This window comes from Arvicola amphibius, chromosome X (assembly GCF_903992535.2).
Source record: "Arvicola amphibius chromosome X, mArvAmp1.2, whole genome shotgun sequence".
Classification (NCBI taxonomy): Eukaryota; Metazoa; Chordata; class Mammalia; order Rodentia; family Cricetidae; genus Arvicola; species Arvicola amphibius.
This window is the reverse complement of record NC_052065.1, coordinates 94572463-94583262: the sequence shown is the minus strand read 5'-3', so window position 1 is coordinate 94583262 and position 10800 is coordinate 94572463. Positions and strand designations below refer to the sequence as shown.

At 45.4% G+C, this 10800-nt stretch overlaps 1 long non-coding RNA gene across 1 annotated transcript; it reads left to right on the top strand.

The window, feature by feature from the left end:
• Positions 1 to 1796: 1796 nt before the first annotated feature.
• LOC119804528 lies at positions 1797 to 5029 on the top strand. The gene is made up of 3 exons (XR_005283808.1): positions 1797 to 1859; positions 3643 to 3752; positions 4764 to 5029. It is a non-coding gene; the product is annotated as an uncharacterized LOC119804528 (long non-coding RNA).
• Positions 5030 to 10800: the final 5771 nt, after the last annotated feature.

Genomic DNA, 10800 nt, shown 5'->3' with positions numbered 1-10800 from the left:
TAATAAAATTATAGCAGAAATGCCAAATTTACAAAATGATGTGGGTTTTGGGGTAGGTTTCCAAATACAAGAGTCATGTAGACGTGCAAATAGACATGAATAGAGAAGAAACACTCCCATGACATGATATAGTCAAGATGTCTAAAACACAAAAGAAAGGCTCCTAAAAGCAGGATGAAAACAGTGATAACTCATAAAGGCAGAAATCTCAGAATAGCCCTGACTTTTCATCAGAAACCAGAAAAGTATGGAATAAAATAGTTCAGTCTCTGAACCAAGAATGCAAAGACTACCACAAATTAAGGTGATTTATAAAAACCAGCTGGAACTGATTGAGCTTCTTAATAGAATACTAAAGAGGGAGGAAGCCGAAAACTAGTCTTCATGGAAATACACGAAAGCCTACACTCTGAAACTACAGAAAAACTAGATGTGAGAAGAAAACAGCCATTTCCAGCACAGCAAGGCAGGTTATGTTTGTGATTGCATTAATTTCTTAAGGCTTTCACAACCATTTTGTGTTTATCATTTGCTTGTTCATTTGTTCCTTTGTTTTCTTAAGACAGAATCTCACACTGTAAACAAGACTGGCCTAGAGTTAACTTTGCAGCCCAGTCTAGCTTCAAATTCCTGGCAGTCTTTATGCCTTTACCTGTCAAGTGCTGGGGTTTACAGGAATGGGTCAACTCCACACCTGGCATGTTCATGGATTTAGACCAGAGATTTATTTTCTTTATTATTGTTGGTTTTTGTTTGTTTGTTCTTTGATTTTTCAAGAGAGTTTCTCTGTGCAACCTTGGCTGTCCTGAAACTTGCTCTGTTGACCAGGCTGGCCTTGAACTCACAGAGATCTGCCTGCAGTTACCTCTTTAGGGTTAGGATTAAAGGTATATGCCATTGCTGCCTGGTTTCTTTATTCTTAAGTATAAAACAAAGGCTAGGAATATGACACTTAGATCTATGCAGGGCCCTGTTTCTGCATGCCATAGGTGGAAATGCTACCATACTCTTTTGGGTTCTATCGGTTTCTCCTTTGCTTAGTTTGTGATGATGTTACCAAAAGATTTGCCTTCCTCTTCACACAGCCTTTGTCCTTGGTGTATCAAATCTCTCTCTGTTTTCTAATTATTGGATATAGAGACCACTCAATTGGGAATGCATAATTCCACAGAACACAATGAAGTATGCAAAATAGTAAGCTGGCATCAGAAAAATACAAATCGAAACAACTCTGGGATTCCATCTTACACCTGTAAGAATGGCCAAAATCAAAAACACTGATGACGACTTATGCTGGAGAGGTTGTGGGGTAAAGGGAACACTTATTCATTGCTGGTGGGAATGTAAGCTGGTACAATTGCTTTGGAAATCGGTGTGGCGATTATTCAGAAAATTAGGAAACAACCTGTCAAGTTGGGAGCATAGGCTCCAGGCCCTCGCATCTATCCCAGCCCCCAGGCCTGGACTCCAAATCCCAGCAGGCCAGGTCCTGACCCCTCCCTGGGGATGGGGTCAGGACCACTCCCCAGGGTATTTAAGTGACCCCCCCCAAAAGAGGAACACGTGGTCTCCCTTTTTTCCTCCCAGGGATACGTTTCCACGGCTTCCTGGTTTCCCCCTTGGGGCCACCAGAGAGTGCAGAACTCCCATTAAACCTGGATATTTCTTAATTTGGCTTGTTTGATTTGGCTTGATTGGCAATTTTTGCATTGGCAGGGAGCTCGTAACATATTGGAGGTTCCACTGGGCTAGGGCAGGCCCTTTCCATGTGGCCATGTGTTGAAAGGCCCCTAGTCTACAGGTCAAGCTCTCTATGCCAAGCTTAAAACCGGCTTCTGGGCTACAGTGGCTGTGTCTTGGTGAGTCCCTTTTCTTGTCTATGCTATAGGGCTTTGGGGGGATGCATTCGTACTTATTTTTGTCTTTTTTGGATTTCTGTTGAAGTCGTGAGTTCACGCCAGGAATTCAGGTCCCAGGTTGCAGTCAATCCCGCTGGACAGGGCTGGGCTGAGGCACAGATCTGTTTGTATTGGGATGCTGGACATTCAATCTCTGTGCCCCACTTTGGACCTAAAAGCCATTTTGAATGGATGCGCTGAAGTGGAGTAGGCCATGTGGTTGGGCATAGACTCTAAAATGGGCACTTACAGTTCAAAGCCAGGTCCGCTGTTGCCCCTGAACAGAGCTTACATATATATATCCATGGTTTTTGGTCTCTGCGTTCTCGTCCCCGCCCCCAACTTAGTAGCCAGTCTCTCATGGTACCACACTGCCAGAGGCACTGGCCCCACCCCCACTCCCTCAAGCCCACACTTCCCAACCCCCTCCTGTGGAGCAACATTCTTTCCCCTCTTTTTTCTAATTTGGAGGTTCAAGGTCAACTTCCACCTTCCCCTCCCCCTCCTACCTCACTGCTTCACTCCTGGACCCCTTCTGTGTACTGGGCTAGCCCCTCCCATACTCCCTTTTCTCTTCCAAATCTCTCTCAGATAGAAAAGCGACTAGGTTCCTTTTCTACTAATCATTCTGCCTCCTCAGTCAGTATCAGATATTAGGAAAGAGTTAAAAAATGGGTTGAGGATGGTTCCCAAACTCTTGTATGGGAATTGGTGAAAATGGCCTTTAAAGTTTTTAATGTCCCATGTTGTTCTTTTTCTAAATGCTTTAAAGTCCCAGGCAGCAAATGCTATAAAGTCCCAGGCAGCAGCTGTAGGAAGGCAGCAGACTCTGCGAGCAGCCAGTTCCAAGGCAGAGAAGGCTGCCAGTCCCAGAGCGGTGGCCAAAGCAGTGATGGTGGGCCATGTGGCCGGGAGAGCCAAGCAGTTCCCAATAGCAGGCGGGCGCATGTAAACAGGCGGCAGGTAAAAGGCACATAGACACAGAAGATAGGCATAAAGCTAAACATTTATTAAAGGAGAGAGGGAGAGAGAGAGAGATGCGTGTACATGCGAGAGGGGACAGTAAGAAGGAATTCCAAGATGGCAACAGAAGGTCAGAGGTAGCGAGAGTGTGTGTGGCTTGCCTCTTAAAGTGACAGCCAAAAGAATAACACCTGAGAGAAATCAGCTGAGTCTTCCCAACAGACAAAGCTACAACAATCTACAGGCCCAGGCCTTAGCAGCTGCCCTAAGGTCACAGGAAGGGGGACAAGGGAAGCCAACCACAGGGCTCTATCAAGTGTGGCCTAAATGGTCACATGGCACAGTATTGCACTACACCTGCTCCAAGGTTGTGCCCTATCTGCTAGCAACCTGGACACTGGAAATCACAATGCCTCCTCTATGCCAAGCCATGGAGGTTTGGCCTCATCACCAATGGCAAGTGAATTACAGAGGATTGACGCTGCCCAGACTTGGTATATCCCGTAACCCTCTCCAAGCCAAGGGTCAAGTCCATTACTTTTATTCTCACTCAGGCCTTAAGTTTCCCTCACCAATTTCAGCTATGGGAGTAGGCAGGACCCGTTCCTCCCCACTTAAAACTTTGCCACTGCCCTACCATCTTGCAGGACATTTTTTTTCCTCATTCTTTCTTAGTGATACCGGCTTGCCCAGCACATTTACTGGGTGGAGATATCCTTAGCTGCTTCCCCAAAGCTTTGTTCGCTCCTTGGAGCCCCTTTTAACTCCACCCATCTCCAAGATTCTATTTTACAGGTTCACTCCTCCAGCCAGACATGTGCCCAGGCCAACCCACAAGGAGCTCTCCACATACACCAGCTTCGTGGACACCCAAGACTCCGATGATTAGAGGTTAGGTGTTCTTTGGTTTTGAGAATTTGTGAAAGGCGGGGATTTTCTCATCTTTCCTCTAGGCCTCTCCTTGGCTTATGCTGAGACAGGAAGCAGCCTGCTTTGCGGCCAAGTTGAACTTTTCTCACCTCTGTTTGACCACACTTATTTGGAATGGTCTGTAAATGGGAACCACTGTGTGCCATACTAGTCATATCATTGTGTGTTTCTCAGAAAAGTGTGTTACCTAACACATGCAAGAGTATTGTGAGAGCACTCAGTGCAGGTGCAGATTCTGTTAAGCTGGAGTAGCAGTAGCTCTTTCTCAATGGTAGCCCTTCTCCTTACTGTGATTTTAAATCTTACTATTTCTGCGGCACTAGGCTGATTCTCACAGCCTCTTGTATGTCAGGCAAGTGCTCCACTGCTCAACTACATGGTCTCAGCCTTTTGGGTTTTTGAGGACCGAGCCATTCTCACCACTGCACGCAGCTACAAATTACAATAGGCATTGTCCTCCATTCCTTCCTACTTCTGCTTTATCAGTACTAGGCTCGCATGTGTACTACCAGGCTAGGCACACAGGGGTTTAAGAAATAAAACAAACAAGCAAACAAAAACCAGAAAAATACATATTCCCAAACCTCATCATAGGAAAGGGCTTAGTGTCTGTTATGCAAACTTTTTTTTCTAGAAAGAGGTGGACAAATAACTAGTTACTGCAAATAGATACTGTGGAGGACCAGCCTCAACAAAAAATATTTCTTACCAGGGAAGGGGTATGGGAATTGAAGAAATGTAAGTAAAGAATATGAAGACACATAAAAACAATAAGACAGAAAACATAGAATGAATGTATCAGGAGGCCATTCCAGTAACTGAAATCCTGAAATTCGCCTGTGTTTATTTTTCCACAGCTTTTATACCCAATGATAACTGGGGGAGAAGATAACAAAAGGCTTTATTAACATGATACAAAAGATAACTAACACAGTCAACTAACTCTGAGACATCCAACATTCTGTTGTCTAGGTCGCAAAGTGCCCCAAGTCATATACTCTAGGTCACTGAAGACTGCTGAAGACCACCCTTCCCTTGGTGACCTCATAGTTACAAAAGAAAGGATCAGAAGCACATCTGCATATCCTGACCACCCGTCAGGATGGCACCGAGCTATCTTAACTTCAAAAGAACCAGACAACCTCCTGAGATAGAAGGTGCAATTAAGCCTGTTAGTCTCCAAACTCTCTGACCTTCTGACAAGGTGGAAATGGGTCTAAATTTTTCCGGCCTCCACAAGGTACCAATGACTGGAACAAAGAAATAATTCCAATAAAATGTAACCTGGAGAACCAGTGGGTTTTATTACAGGAGCATGGGTGAAGGATTACTTACAGGAACTTCGGCAATTTATGCATGGCCATAAACCTTTATCCTCCAGTAACTGTTAACCGTTAATATAAATCCTTTGGTAGAGGAAGGGCCTGTGAGCTCCCCTCTTTCTATGACAGTAAGTTAATAGGCACAATCTTTTTTTTCTTTTTTAAAATTGATTTATTTATTAAGCTCTACATTTTTCTTTGTTCCCCTTCCTTCCTATCCCCTCCCCTTCAACCCTCTCCCAAGGTCCCCATGCTCCCAATTTACTCAGGAGATCTTGTCTTTTACAACTTCCTATGTAGATAAGATCCATGTAAGTCACCCTTAGGGCCCTCATTATTGTCTAGGTTTTCTGATAATTGTTCTTAATGTATATAGTTTTACTATGTTAAAGTTAAAACCCTTTCTTTTTTATTTCAACAAAAGGGGGAAATGTTGTGAGATATTTGATTATACTGCCCTTTCTCCTTAGTCATCACCTCCCAATCCAAACTCCTCCACTGGTGGGGTACCTATCTTACCTCTCTCTTTTAAGGCCCCTTCTTCGTTCACATGCTGACAGTTGTCTACCTGCCCCCACACCAGTGGACCCTAATGCCTCTAAACCTGCCCTCAAACAAGTAACTCTTAGGTCTCTCGAACCTCGATGGACAGGACCTCACATGGTAATCCTCACCACCCGCTCTGCTGCCAAGCTCCTGGAACACCCATGCTGGTACCATCTCTCCAGGCTCAAGTGGACACCTACTCAGGACACTTGATCTGTCCAACAGACAGGACCTTCCACCCTCCAGTTTTCCAAGATACCACAATGAAGGGCCTACCTGCTCCTCATCCTGGCACACTCATCTTTGGTGATAACAATATCTTTTCCTAGACACCTGCCTTCTCACCTCTCCTAAGGATTAGACGCCTGGCATCTCTGGGATGCTAATACATGGGATGCCTTTCCAGCCACACCTCTCGCTGAGGATGGACCCACTAACACCCAGCTCTCCCCTTCCCCACATCATTCCATGCCCGCAGGAAGTACCAGACTTGAGTGAACACCCTTTTTTTTTCCTAAGAGAGCCTAAATGTTAGTCAAAATATCACCTCAGCTTCCTGTTACCACTTATACAAACAGTCTGGAATGTAAGTCCCAGTCTCTGGCTTCCATCTTTGGAGACCCTGTCCCTGTGCCCGCCAAGCCTTGACCACTCACCCTATTTAAACTGCTTTCCCAGAAAGTTCCCTCATGGTGTCATGTCCCTTCCCTGATGTAGGTGTGTCTTCTATCTGTCTGATGATTTCATTGGTTAATTAATAAAGAAACTGCTTGGCGTGATAGGTTAGAACATAGGTGGGTAGAGTAGACACAACAGAATGCTGGGAAGAAGGGAGTGAGGCAGATGCCTCGGGCAATCGCCATGCCTCTCCTCTCTGGGCAGTTGCCATGATGCTCTGATCTGAGACAGTCACCATGAAGCCAGCCACCAGGTCAGACATGCTGAATCTTTCCCAATAAGACACCACCTCGTGGTGCTACACACATTACTAAATATGGGTTAAAGCAAGAGAGAGTTAGCCAGTAAGAGGCTAGAGCTAATGGACCAGGCAGTGTTTAAATGTGTTTAAATACAGTTTGTGTGTTGTTATTTCAGGTGTAAAGCTAGCCATGCGGGAGCCGGGTGGGACAAAAAGCAGGTCTGCTTGCCTCCTCACTACAGAATGGCACCCACGTGGATAACTGAATCCACAGAAAGCTTGGGAAAGAATAAAGTAAAGCATGTTTTCTTGGTAACAGCAATTTCTCGGGTCTGTTCTGTTTGCTAGAGGCAAGCAAGTGCTCTCATCTAAGAGAGGCTTCCTGACCCAGCTTTAGCTGCAAAACCCTGCAGCTCTTTTACGAGGTCCTGCTACAAAACACTTAAACAGTGTTGATGAAAAGCTGAAGCATGCTTTTCGGTTTTCAGCCATAGGGAAAAAAAAACTGTACCATTTTAAAATGCTGTCTTTCTGGGCCGTCCTGCCAGGGCAAACTCTGACTCTTTCAAGCAGGTGGTCCTGACTATGGAGCTTTTGAGTGTTGTTTAACACTGTTGCAGCTTGCTTGCTGGCAAGGACCAGGAAATACTATAGAGTAGTGGCAATAAACATGGCTACAGCCAGTACCCCCTCCATGAGAATGGAATTGCAGAAAGCTAAGAAATGGGCTGTATCCAGCTGCCAAAGCCACAGCTTTAGTACTACCAATATTGCTTGGTAAATTAAAGACTCATGTGATTAGAAAAAAAGAGAGAGATACAGTAAAGATAGATTCAAAGATGAAGAAAACCTCTAAATGGTTTACTATGTGTTAAAAATATATGCAGGCTAAAGGTTAAAGTTCTTAAAAGTAAAAAAGAAAAAAAAGGAAGTAGTTGGGTGTGGTAGTACACACCTTTAATCCCAACATTAGGAGGTAGAGGTAGATTGACCTCTGTGACTTGAAAGTGTAGTAACACACGCCTTTAATCCCAATGCCTGGGAGGCAGAGACAGGAGGATCTCTGAGTTCAAGGACAGCCTGGTCTACAGAGTTATTCCAGGACAAAGATATACAGAGAACTGTAACCCCGCCGGCAGGGTCAGCTATTCAGGGTCCTCTGAAGGGGCGCTAACCTGAAAGACATGAGCTAAAAAGAGGAAGGATACCAAGCAAGATTCTATTGTCAAGGTCTCCGTTTATTGGGGGTGAATTTACAGCTTATATAGCCCTTGAATGGGGTGGAGGTAGGGGTAGGCAGGAACTCTGCCTGGGTAACTGAAGGTCATCAGTTAGCACCTGGTGTAAGCCAAAACATGTGATCTATTAACATTGGAGTAAGGGGCGGGTTTTGTTAACAGATAGTTCTCAAGATAGTTGGGATGAGGGGTGGGATCTCCGTAAACATCCTTAAGGCAATGACCTCTGCTATCCTTTAAGACAATGGTCCCTGACAAATCCCAATGACCTCTGCTATCCTTTAGGTTGATGGTCCCTGACAAATCCCCCTTCCTTTTATTAAGGCAGGCAGCTAATAAGTGGAGAGCACTGGTCAGAATCTAACCACATTGTCAGACCTATAGGAGAAGGGACTGGGACAAGGAGGACCCTCCTCTCGAGTGGAGTCTCCTTTCCTCTCCTGGGAACAGAGGAGTGTCTTATGAGTAGTATTAATTATTTTTTCTTTTTTATTTTGGCCCTTAATGATGGCCTGCGATGAGGGCTCTTGTCTTAGGTCGAGTGGGGACCAGGTTTTTCTCCCCATTACCCGTCATAGGGTTTGTTATGGTTTTGGTCCCTGTCCCTTTAAGAGACAAGCCACGCCCATTCCCTCCCCATCCGCTGAGCAGGCTGATCTTCAGCTTCTGGCCTGTGCTTGCTCTCTTTTCCATCTTCCTCTCAGAGAGGCAGCTTCGCCTCTGCCTCTCTCCCCACTTTTCTGCTTCCCCCCTCTCCCCCCTCCCTCTCCCTCTCCCCCCTCCCTTCCCCCTTCATAACTCCCTTGAATAAATATTCAACCTCACCATGTCTCTGTCTTCTGCCCGCCCGCCATGTATCTCCCTGCCTGGGACCAGCCACTGCTCGGGGACCGGCAGCCTTCTCTGCCTGGGACTGGCTGCTTGCAGGGCCCACTGTCTGCCGCCACATGGCCTGCTACCACCATTTGGGACTTTATAGCATTTGCTGCTTGCCTACAGCTGCCGCCTGGGACTCCGTAGCATTTTTAAAAGAACACAACAGGGTTCCCAGGGCCCTGTCTTAGGTTGGGGGTGGTCCCGCCATCAGCTGCCCGTCCTTGGAGCTCCTCAAAAAGGTATCTAGCAAGACCAAAGTAAGCAGGTCTTTGAATGCAGGGTCCCTGTCTTAGGTTATATGGAGGGCAATCCTCATCCCCTGACATCATGCCATGTTGAGCCGGCCTGTACAACCTCTGTATGATGTGCTGTTCAGGGGAGGGTTCCACAATATTCCCGTTGTTGGGCCTCTGCGTGGATTATTAATGAAAAGACTGCGAGGAGCTTCTAAAATAAAAGGTATCTCATATAGATTGAGTAAAAGATATAATTTGGACACCAATGACTCCCTCTCTGGACAAGAAGAAAGGGCACCTTCCAAACCCAGTATTCACCGTTTGGTCTGGCCTATGGTATGTACTCCTTCCTAAGTGCCTTCTCCAACATAAGATTACGAGTGCTGCTTGCCAAAATTTTTTTCCAGGGATCCCAAGGTCTAAAGGGTTTGGGGTCTGTAACAAGGGTAGAAAATTGAAGAGCGGCTGCAGGTCGTTCTGTCTCTGAAGTTCTGAGGTCCTCCATGGAACCACGAGTGTTCAGGCGATGATAATGAACAGCAACGGAATCTTTTGTTATTTCATCAACATGGGTCTTAATAAAGCAGGTTAGTTTTGAAAAGGCCCGTGGGGCAGAGGATAAGAGCAATAATAGTCCCACAAGAGGGCCCAACAAACTAGGCAAGAGTGTGGATAACCAGGGGGAGGTAGAAAACCAGTTTTGATACCAAGATTCCTGTTTTTCTCTGTTTCTTTTTCTTTCTTCTAAACTGTTTTTTACCTTTTGTATGCTATCCTGTACTAGGCCTGTTTTATCTGAATAAAAGCAACATTCTTCTTTAAGGGCAACACAAAGTCCCCCTTCTTTAAGAAAAACCAGATCAAGGCCTCGTCTATTCTGCAGAACCACCTCTGACAGAGAGACTAATGTGTCCTTTAGGTTCTCCAGGCCCTTTTGTAATTCCTGGATGTCTCTGTCCACTGCCAAACTGAGTTGGGCATATTGCTGTTGAGAGGTGATAAGAGTGGCTATCCTTGTTCCTGCACCCGTGGCTCCTAATCCCAAAATAATAACTAAAGTGATGGCTGTAATAGGTTCTCTCTTGTTTCGGGGCATAGTAGTGCCCTGTTCCCAAAAGCGGAGGAGATCCTCTGACTCCTGTATCGTTAGACGAGGCACCAGCCTCACAAGCACACAATAATCTTTATTGATCAAAAAGTTATTGGTAATTATATAAGTGTTGAGGCCCGAGGCACAAGCAAAATAAAATTCTTCAGGTGCAGAAATATAAGAAAAAGAGATATTAACAATAAATGTCTGATTGCAGGTATACTGCAATGGTTGGGGAAAGCATAAACCTGGTCCCCTAAGGCATAGTCCTATGCCAGAGACCTGGCCTATCGTAAGACCTTCACCGTCAACAGGATGCCACCTTAAATGCTTTGTATCATTAGTTAAATGGGGGGAGCCAAAAGCAGCCACACCTTCATAAAAGGGGGGCTTTGGTGAAAAGCAAACCCAGCATTCCTCATATAGGGAATTATTAATGGCATGTAAAGCAATTATAGAAGCATTGACCATAGATAGAATAAGATCAGCAAAAGAGGGAAGTCTTCGGGGTAAGGTGGGTTGAAAAGGAGGGGCTATTACAGAGGAACTATTGTTTGGGGGTTGTTTGTGAGATGAAGGACGACTAGGTTGCTCACTGGCCAGAGAATGTAATGCCTTATTGGGACCTACTGCGGTAATGGAGGATTGGGGGACCGTTATTAGTAACTTTATTTTAAAAGTCACCCCAAAGTCCCTTCCGGCCTTATAGAGACGGAGTCCCCATTCTACCCCTCTAGAGCTGGCCCAGTCAAATTTTTGTCCTGCTTCTGTAAAGGAAATTA